This window comes from Lotus japonicus, chromosome 3 (genome assembly GCF_012489685.1).
Source record: "Lotus japonicus ecotype B-129 chromosome 3, LjGifu_v1.2".
Classification (NCBI taxonomy): domain Eukaryota; kingdom Viridiplantae; phylum Streptophyta; class Magnoliopsida; order Fabales; family Fabaceae; genus Lotus; species Lotus japonicus.
In genome coordinates, this window is record NC_080043.1 from 69,451,000 (window position 1) to 69,470,848 (window position 19,849).

Genomic DNA, 19,849 nt, shown 5'->3' on the forward strand with positions numbered 1-19,849 from the left:
TTGAGACAACCCAGGAATCTTTGTAGTTGGGTTTTGTCAATGATTTGATCAGGGAATTTATCCGTGAACTCGATGGCTCTATTGATAGGAATGATGGTTCCTTGGTGGATGTTGTGACCAAGGAATCTGATTTTGGTTTGGAACAAACTGACCTTTGTCTTGGATACAGCCAAGCCATTCCTTTTGATTACAGAGATGAACGTATTGAGATGTTTGAAATGTTGATCTAAAGTTTGGGAAAAGATTAGAACATCGTCAATGTAGACAATAGTGAATTTGGAATAAGGATTGAAGATTTCGTTCATAATCCTTTGGAATTCAGATGGGGCGTTCTTTAGCCCAAAAGGCATAACGTTCCACTCATACTGCCCAAAAGGAACAGTAAAAGCAGTTTTATACCTATCCTTCTCTTGCAATTGGATTTGCCAGAATCCAGATTTCATGTCGAATTTTGAAAAGACCTTAGCATCATGCAGTCTGGCTAAGAGATCTTTCTTGTTGGGGATAGGATATCTAATCCAACAAAGGGCTTGATTGAGAGGTTTGTAGTTAATAACCAGCCTAGGGGTTCCCCGTTCTATCTCAGCTTGTTTGTTGACATAGAAGGCTGCACAGGACCAAGGGCTCTTACTCCTGCGAATAAGTTTCTTTTCAAGGAGATCATTGATTTCCTTTTGGCAGAAATGAAGAAGTTCTTCATTCATTTGAATAGGCCTAGCCTTGGTTGGAATCTGTTTGTCTGAAAAATCTTTTTCATAAGGAAGTTCCACCATATGGCTCCTCCTTTCCCAAAAAGCGTTGGGTAGATCAGAACAGATGCTGGATTGAATATTTTCCAAAATATTCTCAATCCTTGATTTAACAGAAGGTTGTTGCAATTGATCCTCAATGGTTCTGTAAGAGATTTCTTCCCTGAGAAAGTTGATCTGCTTCTCCTTGTAGGATATGACGTTCAAAGTCTTATCTATGGGAGGTTCAGAGAATTTGAACAAGATAGGCTGTCCAAGATGCTGAACAGTGATGCCGTTTTCGTCAGTATTATAGGGGAAGAGCTTCTTAATGAAAGGGGTCCCTATAATGATTTTTTGACTCAAATTTCTGACTAACAGAAATGGAGTTTCGATTTCAAGACTACCATTTTTGATGATAGCTGAGGGGATTTTATACTTGATCTTTAGTCTAGATCCTTCAGCAGCGCTGAGCTTCTCAGTAGTTTTCTCAAAATATCTGGTGGGAATGAGTCCCTCCGAGATACAACTGGAATCTGCTCCTGTGTCAAAGAGGGCAGGGATTTCGAGAATAAAATCTCCTATGAGGATTTTGACATGGATGAAGAATTTCTGAATGGTGACCTGGTTAATATTTTCCAGAAAATCTTCGCAATTGTTGTTAGGGGCAGGATTGGAATCAGGTACAGAAGAATCATCTTCCTCATAATTTCTAGTCAGTTTTTCCAAGATAAGCTGCTGACTATTTTGGATTTGTTTGAGACTTTTAACCTCAGTCTTGAGGGAATTGACTTCAGATTGAAGGTCTTGAATAGTGACGGGTTTGACCGTAGATTTCTCAAGACGCTTGAAAGTATCTCTAAGATTGAATTTATTGGTGGTTATAGGACTTTTGGGAGGCCTATCTTCAAGAGTAGATCTGAGGCGTTCCAAATAAATTTTCTTTTCCTCAGGATCAGGGATAGAATTAATGGCCCTGAAGAGAAGATCTTGTTCATTGGTCAAAGTGTTGATGGACAAGGTATTGACGGAAGATGATGATTGAGAATCATCATTCTGAATTTGATTCAGGTCTTCAGAGACCTCAGAATCCGAAGGATTAGATTCTTCTTCATCAGAAGTTTGAATGAGGAGATTGTTGATCTTGTCCTCGATCTCAGGTTCAAGATGAAGCTCAGAGATTCTCCTTTTGAGTCTGCAATACCTGCTAATATGGCCCGGCTTGCCGCAGTTGTAGCAGGTAACATCTTTTCCTTGAGAGGGTCTAGTCTCAGGAGGGTTCTTTGGAATTTGCGAAGATTGGGGTTTTGATCTAGGCTTGGGTTTCCTATGATCATTCCTGCTAGATCTCTTTCTCCATTGTTGTTTGGGAGGAGGATCTTGCTTTCTGGGTTTAGGTTTCTTGGGACAACCTTGAATTCCGAATTGTTCGCAGAAAGTACCCAAATCCCTGCGATTCTGAGACTTCTCCTTCGTGAGTTGCTGTTGGATTTTGTCATCCTGACAGATTTTGAGAGCAACTCTTTGAATGATAGCTATGAGCTGTCCATAACTAAGGGTGTGATATGGGATTTCTCCCCCCGGATTTTGGCTTCTAAGTTTCTCACGAACTTTGTCGCCAAAAGATTTAGGAAGACCGGCCAGGAATTTCTCTTTCCAGAAGGCTTGTTGGCTGTCTTCACGGGTGTAAACCCTGGTCAGGAAGGTATCCTTATACCATCTGAAATCACCCAAAGATTTGCACTTAAGATTGGACAAAAGATCACCAGATCTGTCCTTGATGATGGAAGGATCTCCAACAAAATGTTGGGCTATGGTAAAGATTAAGGAGTTGACAGCATCAGAGATGAATTTGCCATCTTCCATGATAGGATTACCTTCTTCATCAGTCTTGACAGCGGTCAAGATCTGATCCTTCTCGTCTTGAGTGAGATAATTATCCCACCAACCTTTGAGCTGGCCACAGAAACCAGCAACCAAGACTTCAACGATAAGAGATTCAGGACAATTGTTGGCGGTAACATAGGCAGTGGCTACCATAGTCATATTTTGGAGGATTTTGGTGATGCCATACTCGTTTTCACCATCAATATTCCATTCATAGACATTGTTGGCACTGAAGCTTTTGAAGTTTGAAGATTCTTCTAAAAGAAGATCAGGAGCAGTAGCTCTAGGATAGTAGAGCTTGGTTTCTTTACTCCACTGATTCTTAGAATTGTGAATGACAGTATTGACCGGAATACTTTTGATAGATTGAACGTCAGACTTCATAGATTGAATATCAGAATCAGACTCAACCTTACCATCTTCAATATTATTTAAAGAAGTAGAGGTATTACGAGTAGAAGTACGAGTTTTTGGAGGAGGAGGAGCAGTAATAGTGGGATTAGAAACTGCTTCCGGAGTAGGTTCCGGAGTCTCAGGAGGTTCCGGAGTCTCAGGAATAACTTGTTTGAGAAGCTGAAGTTGCTCTACCACCTTTTGGAGGAGCTCATTGTCAGATTCCTTTTTTGCTCGAAGAGTTTGAGCCGAGTGTCTGGAACGGCTACTGATTTGAAAAGGTTTGAAAAGAGGTTTTTCAAGTTGACATCCTTTAGGGATATCAAGATTAGAAGAGGAAGGTTCAATCTTGACCTTTTCTTTTCCTTTCCTGGAAGAGGAATCCTGCACTTGGGATTCTCCAAGAATTTGAAGATACTTATTGGTATAATTGGATTGTTCCATGAGGTCTTTGATGTCTTTACCAGTGACATCACCTTCTTCTTTCCTAGTTTTGAAGGGAGAAGCTAGGACAGGTGTAGATTGAGCTCCTTTAAGATGGAAAGGAGTTTTAGGTGGCAGGTTAGAAAGGGTTTCTTTTCCATCCTTATGCTGCCATTTAACCATGTCAATTTGGAAGGGGTAAGATTTCCAATTCTTGTTGGCATAATCTTGAAACCATTCAAAAAAGAAGATGTTTTGCTGGGTTTTCTCAAGGAACCCATAGAATTTTTCTTGGATCTTCTTTCTCTTTTCACCCTGATACTTTGCAAAGAACCATTTTCTTTGCTGAGTCCATCGGTCAGAGTAGAAATCTGCCTTGATACTTCCTTTGTCGATGACGAATTCAGTAGTGATTGCTCCAATGAAATCAGAAGTTTCTCCAGGGGTTTCTAGAGAAGAATAAGTTGGAGATAAGGTGGATTGATGATCTTCATCACCCTTGTCATAGGTAGTCTTGACAGGAGTGGTATTGACATATCCATCCAAATGGATAGTAGATCCGTCATGAGAGAGGGAAGGTCGAGCGCTAGACTCGGGTTGGTTCCTTCTAGTCATAGAAAAAGATCTTCTAGACATGGCGGATTGGAAATCATTTAAGGATGTCCTAATAGATCTAGGGATAGAGAAGGAATTTCTCCTATCAAAGATGAGATCAACTTGGCCAGATTGGTGTTGGATGATTTCACGAAACTCAGGAGTTTCAACAGGTTGGGCTGGAGTAGCCTTTTCCAAAGACCATTTCTCTGGAAGGGTGATATCACTCCATTGGATGGTTTTGGGAACAATAACATAAGCCTTATCATAATCTGTAAGGAAAAGAGTTGTTTCTCCAGATTTCTCACAATTGGTTCGCAAGAAATAAGATTTGATAGAGTTCATTACCTTGTATTGAACCCTGTAGATTAAGGAGATGGGAATGGAATCCTCCTTCATATCAAGGCCGTGAAACTTGATATTTAGGAAGAGGACATCAAGGATGTTTTTATCTTCCAGACTAACAGTTAGATCTGGGAAGCAATTGAAAAAGATTGGTCCATTACTCAGGCTGGTTTCAACCGTTCCTAAGAGGGAGTCATGGAATTGATTATGTCTAACATCCCTAAGACAAAGGAGTACAGCGATGTCAAGAGATTTCCTGGTTAGGGGTTTAAGACCAACTTGAACACTACCTATATGAAGATAGTTGAAGTTCTTGCTGATATGTTCTTTGATGCTTTTCTCAGAAAGCAGATGGATTTCTTCATCATCAGATCTGAGCTTGTAGGTTTGCTCAACGGTTTTGATAATGAAATCTGATCGTTTGAAAAAGGATCCGTTTGGTTTGTAGATCTCAGCATGAGAAATTTTTGGAATTTCCCAGTTGTCAAGATCTTGATTTATATCTTCAAAATGAATTTCTTCTTTGAAGACAGATTTGGATAATTGATTGGATTGATGAGGATGATCGATAGAAGAAGAAGAGGGTTGGGAAGATCTGAAAGAAAGCTTAGAAGAGAAAGAGCGAAGCATCAAGAAAGATAGATCTTCCTCACCCGTAAGTATCATCGCCATCACCTGGTTCTATAGAAACAGATAAATAAATTAGAAATATAAGTTATGTTCTGTATTGTTCTTAATAGTTGAGCAGTATAGATCTGGATCAGACTTAAGCCACCACAAAAAGAAACTAAACAAGGACATTAAAAATATTCAGAACTTAATAACATGTCTGTAGTATGGCCAATATAGACTTACTGCCACACAGGGACTTACTGCCTTCAACGCCTCCGCTGCAGAGATGATCATAAGTCTGAATAGTAATAATCCTAGAAGGTGTTCAAAAGAGCTTTCATTTTAGTTTAGTTCAAAGTGTACTACCAGTCCAGATCCCGACCATAGTGCTTAATTATATAAGAACAGAACAGAGAAACAACTTATACCTAACATATTTAGCATGTTCCTACGACCCCTCAGGCTATATATATATATATATATATATATATATATATATATATATATATATATATATATATAATAAGAGCATCCAGTAGCAAAGAACAAGAGAAACAAAAGGGCTTAAGAAAGCCCCCAAAGTAGCAGCGAATAACAGGAAATACAGAGAACAGAAAAAGAAAGAAAAAGAACAGCCAATAACAAGACACAGAGCAGCTGCAGGCAGAAACAAAACACCACAGGCAACACCACGGAACAGAGGCCACGACACCGCATCGAAGGATCCAAAACCAGCACATGAAGGGGAATCTCGAATGCACAGCACCCAACAAAACAGCATGTCAAACTAGGCCGGATCCAGAACAGAAGATCTGAGTTCAAAAAACGGGGTGCTTCGATCACAGCCCTCTTTTTCTAAGGTGTCGGCAATAGTGTTAGCTTCACGGAAGATATGATAAACGCCAGTGCATGCTACTTCCGTCATGAGGCGATCAATCAAGTTCAAGTCATTAAGTAGCTTCCAAGGCCGATTCAGTTTGGACATCACCCACCCGACAGCAAGGGATGAGTCGCTCTCGACAATAATATTTTTGAACCCATGATTTTTGCAGAAGACGAGAGCCAGAAGAATGGCCTGTACTTCAGCCACATAGGCCCAAGTGCAACCCACAGAGATGGAAAATTTACCCAGGGTCGTCTCTTGAGAATCCCTCAGAACTCCACCAGCACCACTCACACCCGGGTTCCCACAGGACGAACCATCGACGTTGAATTTCAGCATCCCAGCAGGGGGAGGGGACCAATCCACCAAACGCACTTTCTGAGCTGCTGATTTGATCCTAATCTTTTCAAAGTGTTGAGAAAAATCAAAGGTTGAGAAAGGGCATTCCTTCCACCAAGCTTTGATCCACCATTGGACTCTCATGATATGAATATCCCACACGGTTTCAAAGGTGAACAGTTTCTGGTTGAAAACAAGATCATTACGGGCTCGCCAAATGGACCAGAACAAGGCATACGGGATAATTTCCCACAAAAGTGGATCAGATTTTGATCTTAGGAACTGCCATTCAGACATTAGCTCTTGAACAGAAGAAGGAATGCAAAACAGAACTTCTTCCCTTGCCAATATTGCACCCCAAAGCTGCCATATTTTATGGCAACGTAACATAAGATGATTCTCCGATTCCCCCTCCAATCCACAAATATCACAGAGGCCCCCATTCTCTATGACAATACCCCTTCTAATCAAGCTTTCTTTTACCGCTATATTGCCTTCCATTAGCTGCCAAGTGAATAGAACCACCTTCGGAGGGACTACTTTTCGGATTCTTTTGGGGACCAGCCATGAGTGTTCCCCAAAAATTCTCAATTCCATAGCAGCACAAAAACCTTTGACCGAGAACATACCATTTGGATCACCAGTCCATATTATAGAGTCCGGCCCCTCACAAGGAACAATCAAATTCATAAGCCCCAAGAGTTGCCTCTGTTGGTCAATTTCCCAATCAAACAATCGTCGACGCAAATTTAGATTCCATGACCATTTACCATTGGCATAAGAACCCACAGAGCCAAGAAAGGCATTCTTGTCTTGTGATAATGCAAAAAGACGAGGAAACCTGATGTAGATTGGTGAAGAATCTAGCCATGGATCGAGCCAAAACCTAATATTTTGACCCTCACCAACACAACAGAAACAGCCCTCTTTGAACACTTTTGATATGACCGAATCAGCCTTCAGCACTTTGAATATATCTTGAGCATAAACAGATAGATGAGAAGAAGGTACCTGCATCTCATGGAGTAACATCAGCTGTGGGTTACAATTGTATTTGGCACACAAGACCTTCCTCCATAGTGCATTTCTCTCGGTCCCGAACCTCCAAAACCATTTGATTAACATGGCTTTATTTTTCCAGCTTAAAAAACCAAGACCCAAGCCTCCAAGTTGCAATCTTTTACAAATTTGAGTCCATGCAATCCACGATATTCGTCGGCCACCTTCTCTTCTTCCCCATAAAAAAGATCTCGTCAATTTTTCCACATCACCAATCACCCCAACGGGGGCCAAGAATACAGCCATTTGATATATAGGGACAGCACTCATTACGGATTTCAGCATCACCAATCTGCCACTCAATGACAGCCATTTAGAGCTCCATAGCCCCAATTTGCATCTCATTTTGTCCAAAACCGGTGCCCAAAAGTTTTTCCTTCGAGGGTTATCCCCCAAGGCAGCCCCCAAATAGGATATTGGCAAGGATCCTACATTGACATCCATGAGAGCAGCCAAGGAACTCAACGTGTCATTGTCTACATTGCAGCCCAAAAGCAAGGATTTCGAGTAATTCACCCTTAGACCCGAGATTGCAAGGAAAATTTCCAGAATGGCTCCAATGTTCTTAATATGTTCTGGGTCACTTTTGCAGAAAATGAGTGTGTCATCCGCAAACTGAAGGTGATTAATGATCAGAGATTCACCAATTTGATAACCACAAGGGTTAGGTAAGGAGAGTAGTTTATTCAGCATGCACGAGAATCCATTGACACAAATGTTGAATAGTAGCGGGGAGAGAGGGTCCCCTTGGCGGAGGCCTTTTTCAATCTTGAAAAAATCAGTAGGAGACCCGTTTACGAGCACTGCAAGAGCCGCTGTAGAGACACATTCTTCCATCCACTTTATCCACCGAGTCCCAAAGCCCATTTCTTCAAGAAGATTCAGCAGGAAAGCCCAATTAATATTGTCATAGGCTTTAGCAAAATCCAATTTCAAAAGTACGCCACCTTCACGATTTTTCTTCATGGCATCCACAATCTCATTTGCCACTAAAATGCAATCCGCAATTTGTCTTCCTTTGGTGAAAGCAAATTGATTTTCCGATAGGATGGAGGGCATAACACCTTGAAGCCGGGTAGCTAAAACTTTGGATATTAGTTTGTATATGCTCCCAATTAGACTAATAGGGCGAAAATCGGATATGGAGGCCGGAGTAGGGAATTTTGGGATAAGAGCTATAAAGGCCGCATTGATGCCTTTAACTAGTTTTCCATGCTCATAGAAGTCATTGAAAACCTTCATTATGTCATTTTTTATCACTCCCCAGAATTCCTTATAGAAAGCAAGATTAAAACCATCCGGTCCCGGAGCTCGACTTCCATCACAAGCTTGGATGGTTGCCCAAATTTCTTCCTCTGTAAAAGCTTTTTCCAGTTCAGATCTGGTCACCCTCCCTAGCTTAGCAAGATTGTCACACCTCAGTTTTGCAGATACCTTTCTTCCCCCTTTGAAAAAGGATTGGAAATGGTTAAATACAGCGTGTTTGATTGCGAGGGGTGCCGTGAGCGTTTCTCCGTCGAATGATAGAGAGCTCAAGCTGCATCTAGACTCCTTCACTTTTGAAACCTTATGGAAATATTGAGAATTTTTATCCCCATAATTCAGCCATCGCACTCGAGACTTCTGAACCCACATGCTTTCTTCTTTGCGATATTCCAGCCATAAGTTATTTAGGATTTGGAGTCTATCCTTCCTCAGGTCATCAGAAGCACCCTCCCTCTCCATTCTAGATACAATCTCATGTAATTGTTCTTCCAGGGATTTAATTTTCTCTGAGCCCCAAACCCCCCTGTTTTTCTGCCAGGTTCTAATTTTTCCCCTCAACTCATTTAATTTGCATTGCAAGCTATACCCAGACCAGCCCTCAACCACAGTCGACGACCACCAGCTCTGAACTAGCTCTTTAAAACCAACCTCCATCAGCCAATAATTATAGAAAGAAAAAGGTTTTGGACCAAAATCCAGTGCGCCTAGGACAAGGGAGATTGCTCTATGGTCCGAAACACCCCAATCCTCTGCTGATTGGCACGCGCCATCAAAATGTAGTATAGATTCAGTATTGAGTAGCCATCTGTCTAGCTTGCTATTTAGTCCACCATTCCTGGAGCTCGTCCAAGTAAACTCTCCATTATGCAGTGGCATGTCAACTAGGGACCAGTCATCAACAAAGGATTTGAAAATAGGATCACCCAAGCAATTTAGGCCGCTCCCTTTCCGTTCTCCATCATTCAAAATTGTGTTAAAATCACCTCCTATAAGAAACCGACCTGGAACCAATTCCAGAATATCCCCAATGGCTCTGAACACAGTTTCTCTCTGGTTGTCGTCATGGGGACCATAAATGTTCCCCACAGTAAAGGAATTTCCAGTTTTCACAATAATAAAAGAAATCAAAATGAATCTTTGATTTTTCCATACCTGAGAAACTTGGTAAATAGACTGCTTCCATAGAGTAGCAAGCCCTCCAGCGGAGCCCACAGCAGGTACCATCTCAATACCCATATCCAAGGAAGATGCCCAGCCAAGCAGGACCTTATTACGATGCTCATCCATTTTGGTTTCTTGTAGGATAACCAGTTCAGCCTTGGAACTTTTAATTTTCTGTTTAACCACCATTCTTTTCGTAGACTTCCCCATCCCCCTCACGTTCCAAGAAACCCAATTTCGCTTCATTTCAGGGATTGGAGATGTGAGAAGAAATCTGTTCGCACAAGCCTGCTAAGGCCACTTCTTCAGAGCATTCGATCACTACACCAACCTCAACTCCCAAGGCAAGAGCACGACGGACCCTTGTGAGGATTCTGTATGAGCTTTGCTGGTCAGATTGGGCAGGGAGAGTAGTAGGTTCCACGCGAGCTGCAGAAGGAGTCCCCCGCGTCGATCCTTTGCCAGCGGATTTTTTCTGGGAGCCACCCCTTCGTTTTGACGCACCCTGTTTTGGTCTCCCACTTCTGTCAAGGTTACCGTTTGGGGCTGTTGGGGAGATAGACTTGATGGGGGAAACAAGTTCTGCAGCTTGGGAAGAGATAGGATTCTGGAGATAAGAAACCCCCTCCTCTATTTCATGTTCAAGGGTCCCACTAGAGTCAATAATTATCTCTTTTCCTTTGACTATATCATGCTGACTTTGAAGAGGTGGAATAACTTGCACTCGACCCAAATCCACATAGAGGGAAAAGTTGGGCTCAGCCAAGGTTTCATGGCCCAAAAGAAGTGGGCTAGCGCTGGTAATCATAGGCCCACCAGAGATCGGGTTTCTTTTGGGATTGTTAACTGCTAATGAATTTCCAACCCTAGCCACCAAATCCATTGACCTTTTAGCAAACTGGTGCTTTATCAACCATTGGTTGATAGCAAAATCCCTGAACGTTTCTTGTACCATGTCAGGCAAAAAAGGTAGATGATTTAAGACTATGTTCAGGGTAGGTTGTGAGCTAGAGGAGAGGGAGTTGGGTTTGGGGCCCCCCTATGGGGCTCCGCGCCCCACCTCTTTTTTTTTAACCCATAAATGCCCTACGGAACTTAAACTTCCGTATTCTATAAAATAGAATACGGAAGTTAAAATTCCGTATTATAACTCTGACAGTCATCACCTTTTCCACCATTACTCCTCCCTTCACCAACCCCTCCACCATTACTCCTCCGTCACCAACCCCTCACCAGCCCCCTTAACCCCCTCAATGCCTCCAGACCACCCTCTCTCTCACCCTCTCCTACCTCACTTTCATCCTCACTTCCATTCTTCCTACCACCACCACCAACTCCTTCATTGGCAAGCTCTCCACCATTGGATGCAAAAAGATAGCATTTGAGGTAAGTGTTGTTAGTTGTTTGTTGTATGTTGTTAGTTTAAGTAGTTGAAGTTGTTAGATTAAGTAGTTAGATTAAGTAGATTAAGTAGTTAGAATGATGATTTTCTGAATTCTGAGATGTGTTAAAATACGGAATATAAAGTTTCGGAGTCTATACGAAAATTAATATACCGTATTCAATACGAATTATAAATTTCCGTATTAAATACATTAACGACATTGCATGATTGGAACTCGCCCCAAAGACCAATTTATACAATTTCAGCCAACCTAACATCTACTTAAGCATAAATCGACTATCCTAGGGTTGAAAGATTCCATAATTTCAAGTTAAATGGTGAATTCAAGTTGAAATCCAAACTTACTTACCTCTAGGTTCAATGCAATGAATGGGGAGAATGGGGTTGATGATGGAGACGATGGTACCCTGTCCAGATGATGATTGAAGCAAGGAGAGCGTCGGTCTCGAAGATTGCAGAGCAAGGGTTGGGAATGGTTTGGAGCGCTGAAATGGGTTTTGAAAAAACCCCTGTCGATTACATAGTAATATAATACGGAACTTTATATTCCGTATTGAATACGAAATTTAATATTCCGTATTCTTGTAAAGGGGGTTTTTCCGTAATTTCCCCACTTTAAGTGGGGCGCGGAGCCCCATAGGGGGCCCCAAACCCAACTCCCTAGAGGAGATGGTGCCAGAGTTTAGACACTAAACAAGGCATCCCAAGTCAGTCCTTTTCAACAGAGATTTGAAAATAGACCTAGGATAGGTAAGCTGGATATCTGCAATTTTGAGTCCTCCAATAGGTACTATTGTTTGCAGAGTGTCAGACTGTACTTCTGACTGAACGGGATTGGACCCAACGAGAGGGTCGTCGGTTACCACCACCCCTTTGCCTGAGATCTCCTCTGACTCTGCCGATTCTTCAACAATGGTTTCGGAGGCTCGATTTGATCGATTTGAGTCCACAGCCTCCGATTGGGAGGTAGTGTATCCAGAGAATCCTTGTGATTCAACGTTTGGCTGGTGTTCGTTCGAGCAAGCTTCCATCTGAACCGATACCGGAACAACCTTGTCGTCAACCATTACTCTGATGACACAGTCGTCAATGGAAGGTCGAGATGTCGATATTAGCACTCTGGCATGATCCAGGCTCGTCCTCTCCCATGTGATCTCATCCAGTCTCACAAAAGTCCCCCAAAAGGTCACAAATCCTGAGAAGAATCTGGGATTCCAGGCACCCAGGGGAACATTCTTGATTCTCAACCATACGAGATGTCTGGTAGGGACTGAATGCAAGGTTGCTTGCTGAAAGATTTCGAATTTTCTCGCCATTGTTGCATCTGTTCTTTGAAGGAAATAGTTCATGTCAGCTCTTTCGTGAAATTCCATGGCCATCTCAAGTGCCCCCAAGGGCATAACTTTTACGTTCTGTACTCCATTTGCTGTTAGAAAATCTTGAATTGCTTGGTGGTTTTGAGGCTCCTTAAGGGTCACAATAAGAGTCCTATCCACTCTGTCTTGATCTTCTGTGGATGGGAGGAAGTGGAAATCATAGGCTAATGGGTTTCCAGAATGGGGGGGCACCTTTTTTTCCTTCCATACCTTCCTCACTGTCTTTTGTGGTAGTTTTGCCGGTTTTAACCAAGATCTCGAAGCATGATTACCATGGCTGGTTCCTGGGTTTTGATTACCATGACTGCCTACTATATTTTGAGCTAGTTTGCGTGGACCCTGGGCTTCTCGAGCCAACGAGACCGAAATGGTTTCCCCATTAAGACGAGTACCATTCATATGTTTCAGAGCGGCCTCTGCATCTGCTTCAAAATCGAATCTAACGAATCCAAATTTTCTCCTTCGTTGCCACCGTCTAGTGTGTTGAACGAAGACACTATAAATTCTGCCAAATCTAGAGAAAGCATTCTTTACATGTTGGTGGGAAGTACGATCAGCTAACCCATCTACAAACAGGGCTTTCCCAATTCTTCTACGAACCCCTTCAGGTCTTCTTCTGCTATCAGACCCTGTTCTATTGTGTCTGTTGTTTCTTGATTGGGTGGCCGCCGGGGTGGGTATCCTCTCCATAACCTGATATACTAAATGTGATTTATATGTATGCCTCGCTTTGTGTTTTTAACTAACTTCAATAGATATTCAGCGTCTTAACTAAATTAGTGTTTTTTTTATTGGAGTGTGAAACTATTGTGAGTTATTACTCTCACAATCAGGTTGTCCTCAACATTTTCTATTCTATAAATGGAGAGTGAATTTCACATATTAATTAAGAGGTTGTAATTCTTTTAAGGTGTAACTTTTCTTTTGAAATTCAAATTTAAAACATTTTACTATATTTATTTTAATTAATATTTTTAATCTGAACTTGAATTTCATTTTATCAATTTTTTTGGGTTGCACCAAGGTATTCTCAAGTCGGCAGCCTTGAGATAATTGCCCTTGAGTGAGGCTCACAATAAATGGATATGGATATGTATCTCCCAATAAGTTCTCCAAATGCATCGTCCAACAACCGAATCTTGGACTAGATGTTGAAGGGGTCCAATTATCTATTAGCTGTGTTAGACTTTGTTGGTAATCATTTCAATTTTTTATAATAAACTTAATATCAAATTTAAATACTTAAATTAAATAATTACACTAAATTATTTCAAAAAATGATTTTAATTTCAATTTATATTACTTATCCATTTTTTATTTTAATTTTTTCATCACTATGGTTTTGTTTATCTTTTCATCTTTATTTTTACTTTATTTCTATGATCATTATTATCACATTAGCATAAAACTTTTAGTTCTTATCTGAGCTCATTTCAATAAATACTTTATATTTATATATTAAATTTCAAAAAATATTGTAACAAAAACATCTAAATGTTAAATTTATCTATTTTATTTTAAAATCTATAATATTTAGAAAATTATTTTCCTCATGCATTTGATGGGAGCTAAATCTTTAGTTAAGAAGAAAGTGGTTTTCCGACCTCTTCACCCGCAATTTAAAGAAAAATATGTCAATTATATGTATATAAAAAATCATGACCCTTAAGGAATTTTCGGTCATCTATGATATTACAAAACGGTCTAATGAGAGACACGCAAGCTATGAGCCACCTAGTCGTTGGGGCCCATTTTCAAATATGTCTCATTTGGTTTCATTAATTAGCACGTCGAAACGATGTCCTCCCCACATAATTGTAATCACGCAATTCGCTCTTCTCGATATCATTGTAATCATAATCATTGCCCTCACAATAATCGTCATTTATGAAGTTGTAATTGTATAAAAAATGATAGACATATTCATTTATATTCTTAAGACAAAGTATTTTCTTTTTGTAACCAAAAACAAAATTCTTAGACAAAGCAGTATACTTATTCACTGACTTTGTAGTTAGAGTTTTTCCTATGAACAAAAATCAATTCTTTGCAAGGTTGTATAACTTACCTCATGGTTGTTTAACATCATTCTTCTAGACTAATTAAATTATTTATAACAATATGTGTAAATTATGAATTTTTTACTCATCATTTATATTAAATATTATCAGTCTAACCTATATCGAGTAAGTTAAACAACCTTTTACATGCATGGAAACTTTGCGAACGTACATATATATATGAGCAATCATTTGTATCACTTGTATCAACTTTGGCTGGTTCAAGTACCAAATATTTTTATAGTACTGCATCAGCAAAAGGTTCAATTATATTGCATGTCCAATAATCATTTAAATAAGTCTACTTTACTTGATTTTGTTTAATAATCTGGATATGCAATATGATTCTTCTTTTGGGTGTATCCAATACGATTTCTTGATACTCGTACATTAAAAAAAAACATGTGCGCCATGCAGAGACGTTCTATATGATCTATCGATATCCTATTGCTTTCTCTTTTTATAAAGTTATTTTTAAAGTTGTTGAAGATTAGGACCTTGTAGACTTTTGCAATTGGCATCCATGCATGGAGTTCTCTACTCAGAGACAAACCTAAGTGAAACAAAAACAACTTTAATTTGCTTGTCTCTATATAGCACACATAGAGAATAATTATTCATATATGACTATAATTGAGGATTGCACTTACATAAAATTAGTAATGCATGTGTTTTAACTGTTCATTGAAGAATTTTGTCGCCGTGTAGGGTTATATGGGATAAAAGTCGACCTAACTTGGAATTATGCCGGCTATGAAGCGCAATCCATTAATGCACGTGAGTTTATGCAATTTCCCTGCATTTCTTTCATAAAGTAACTCAACTACAGTATGTAGTTTGAATTATGGACTTAAACAAGCTTCTAGAATTGTCGTTTGGTGCCTACTGCTCTTTTGTTTTCTTGGTTTCTGTCGTCGTTCCTCTCATTGTCGGGATGAGGGTTTGTGTGACCCGTTTTGATCCTCGGATCTCTTCATTGCATCTCGGGCCCCGATGGAGTTCCCTTTCATCTGATTTTGGGTTGCGGGGTTTAGGTTATTAGGCTTTAGATGCTTTTTATCAGGATTGTGATCCATACGTTTTTTCTAGGCATTTTGGATTATTATGCATTTTATCTTTCATGGTTGGGGTGTTATTCAATCTTCGCGGCAGATTGAATCTTGATGGAGCGTTGGTTTTTGTCCGTCTTTTGGTTGGCTAGGTAATTGTACCCATGTTGTTGAGAGGGGTTGTTTCTCAACATTTTATATATATATTAATATATTTCTCCTTTTAAAAAAAGAATTGGGTATGAAAGGCTAAAAAAACTAAAGTGTGTTAAAATTAAAAGGCTTTGAAAATAGAAAAATGGATGCTACTTTGTTCATTGAAAAGGTTAATCACCAAACACCATTTATTAGTTCAAATTTATGTTGATGGAATCATGTTTAATTTGAATCCACTATAGCGAGTCTTTGTGCAATCTATATACTTTAGAAAAGAGGAAGATTGTGAGTCCCACCTCCATGACTTGGCACTCCAAAAATTACTCTTAACCTCCCCCCTCTTTGCAGGACAAGTGTCACCTTCTCATTGTTTTGGACCAAAATAGTAGAAGCCCACATTAATTTCAGTTTTTTTATGGAGGCCTATTAATCAAAGTCATTTAAACGATGATTTTGTTTTATTGTTTTATAACCCCTAATTAATTGCATTCAAAAATATTCGAATTCTTTGTAGGCATGGAAAAGGTAATTTAGTTTTTGAATATGAATCTTCAAACTATTTTTAAAATGGATATTCGCAGCCTTCAATTTGAGATTCAGCACCTGCACTGAATGAGTATTTAATTGTGTTCATTCTGTTAACGAAAAAAAGTCAAGAAATTTGAAGTGTGTTAATTCTGCTCAGCAAGTCACGAACAGGGTGAGCAATTCTGCTGGGGAAGTAAAGAAAATAAAGAAATTAATTCTTGAAAGAAATTAATATGATTTGCAAAAAATGTCAAACCTTAAATACTGTAATAACACAATTAAAAGCGTTTTTCCTATTTTTCTTTAATAGCTCATCAGAATGAGTAGTTCACATGAAACGCAAGGTACTTAGTGCATTTAATTGGTGTTAATTTTGCTTATAAAAAAATATACAAATTGGTGTTAATTTTGCTTACAAAAAAGTCAAGAATTAAAATGAATTAAAACAATTCAAACCTAATGAATTTAATTCACGTGCAGCCTTCAATTTTGGTCTATAATAATTAATTTATATACAGAACATTGAGATGGAAAAAAAAAAAGTTGAAACTTTGATTACGCATATTTCAAATACAATCCATCGTTTTTTTTCCTTTTTTAAGATGAATATACCAGTAACCCTAATTCTCAAATTCCTATATAAATCACCTCATGCTATTCTTCAACTTCATCATTTATTCCCACCAACTATTAGCTTTGAAATATACTTTGTTCTAATGGCAATCGACGATCTCGCCACCATCGATGCCTCAAAAGAGAACTGGTCTATTGTTTCAAAGGTGAACCGTTTGTGGCTAAGTCCGAGCTTATATGGATCCAAGCTTCCATTTTCCATGGACATGATTCTTATGGATGACAAGGTAAATCACTTTTTCACATAAACCTCTTTGCTTAAACTATAAATCGCTTACGTTCTCCTTTTATTGATTTTCAGGGTTGTAAGATTCATGTTTCGGTTAGGAAGACTCTGATATACCGATTCCAATCTTTGCTAAGTGAAGGACGTGTATATCAGATTTCGTTCTTTGGTGTTGGTGAAAGCGTTCGTGATTTCCGACCAACCTCGCATCCATTCAAGATCAACTTTGATATTCATACATATGTGCGCTTGGTTCCCAACAAGGCCATCAACTTAAGCCCGTACATTTTTGTGTCAATATATAATATAATGTTCAAGGATCTTGATACGTCTTTTCTTATAGGTATATACTCTTTTTTAGCCTTTTGATTTTTAAATTACTGTTCTGGGTTTTGGATTAATGTTTCTATGATTTTGCATATGTGATTGGAATTCTCACTGGTGCAAGTGCTGAACAAGAGTTTGAAAAAGATGGTGGGAAGCAGAAAAAAATTACTATTGAACTTGACCAAGATGGGTACACCCAATGTTCAAAGCTTATTCATATATTAGACATCTTTAATTATTAAGTTTTTAAGGTTTTATAATTTCTCATGCGTCTTAATAGGGCTCGGGTTTTATGCGCCATCTTGGATCTGTTGATGCAACTAATGTTGTTGTTGTTGTGAGTTGTGTCAAAATAAAGCCCTTTAAAGGTATTTTAAAGTTTCATCTGGTGTCAAATAATTAAAGTGCAGTGACAAATTTTTTTAAAACATTCCTAATTTTTATTTTACAGGTAAGACAAGTCTCCAAAATGTTTATGGAGCTACAAAGGTTCTTTCTAATCCTCTCATAGAAGAAGCTGCCCCTCTCCGAACTCGGTGAGTTCGGTTCTGATTTTTAAATTACTCTTTTTTTTTCTATTTATATCAAATTATATAATCGCCTATCTTCTAGGTTCTTGAAATCACATGATAATGCGGTGCATGTCATTAGTCCGCTGCTAGATTCTGCAAAGAAATCTACCCCTGAAGATGATTTTCTAAAGCAGAATGATGGGAAAACCATCGAGCAACTCAAAGATCTTGCACAGGTATAGATATGAGTTCATAGCTTTTTATTTTTAAACTTAGTATTTGCATGAAATCAATGCCTGCAATAAAAACCCAATATATTTTCAAAGGGCTCATGAAATTTTTTAATTTTTGAAATCTCATCCGTTTAAATTATTAATAACTTATGTTCGATTCCATATCTTTTATACTTACTGAAAAGAGTCTAAAAGTTAAAACACATTACTACTGATTCATCTTTACAATAAATTTAATCGCCGTGCAACGCACGGGTAAAGAACACTAGTGTAACGTGAATTTAAGATGTTTATGTTGGGTAGACTTAACTTATTCTTTGGGCTACAAATAAAAGAAATGGAGAATGGAATCTTCGTTAATCAATCCAAATATTGAAAGCAGTTACTTAAAAAATTTGGCATGGATGATTGCATGTCTATGGGAATTTGACGAAGACGAATTTGGCATATCTATTGATACAACAATATTTTGAGAAATGATTGAATTACTATGGCCCCGTTTGGAAAAACAGCTTAATTAAGCGCTTATGACCGCTTATGACATAAGCGCTTATTCATACGCTATTTTAAAAAATTTATTGAAATAAATTAAAAATAAGTTGTATATAAGCATAAGCTGTTTCTCATAAGCTATCCTGAGTAGCTTATGAAAATAAGCTGAAAATAGCTTATGGTGGGCCATAAGCTGTTTGCATAAGCCCTCCCAAACACTGGCATAAGAATTTATGCTGTCAGACAAGCTTAAATAAGCTCTTCCAAACTGGGTCTTTATCTAACTGCTAGTTGATGTGATATAATGTTTAGGAATTGTTATTGGTGTCACCCTTATATTTAATTATATCACCTCTAAAGTGGTGAAAATACCAAAATATTTTAAAAAATACTAATTTCAATTCCCCATCACCCACCTTTACCCCTTGGCATCCTCCCCCTCCTTCACCCACCGTCACAAACTTTTCGGTCTCTAAATCGGTCACTACCATTCAGATTTGGAGGGAGTAAAAAAAAATCTTAATTCGATCACAAAATCAAACACAACTGTGACTGAAATAATTCGATCACTAAATCAGTCCCTAAACAGCAAGTTTCTGGTAGTGTCTCACCTACACCACCCAAATCCATACTCATATCCATCTCCATACCCTTCTCCCTCGTTGTACGTTCCTCACCGTCGCTCATTGTTGCTTTCATTGCCGGTAAGCTCATCGTTATTCATACCAATATTTATTTTGCAATTAAACGCGCTTTAAAGTGTATCACTTGCGCTCTTTAAAGTACACTTTAAATCGCGGTAGTAATGCACTTTAAAGTTAGAACGTTACACACTTTAAACTTGCAACACTAAAATTTTAAAAAGGCTTAAAGGATCCAAAGGCCCCTGAAATTACAAAGGGAATCAAATCCAGGACCTAGAAAATTATTTCATCAAATTGGGTCCCTAAAAAAACTTTTTTAATTCAATTAAGGCCAAATGTTGCCACAGCTCAATTTTGTCCTAGTCACCTTTACCACGTGGCTTATTTATTTATTTTTTTAATTCCAACTCATAAATTAAAAATAAAACTTTAATAAAATCCTAATATAAACCTAAACTTAAATAAATCCCTGAACTAAATTCAAATTAAACACATAATCTTCATCACTCTTCTTTCAA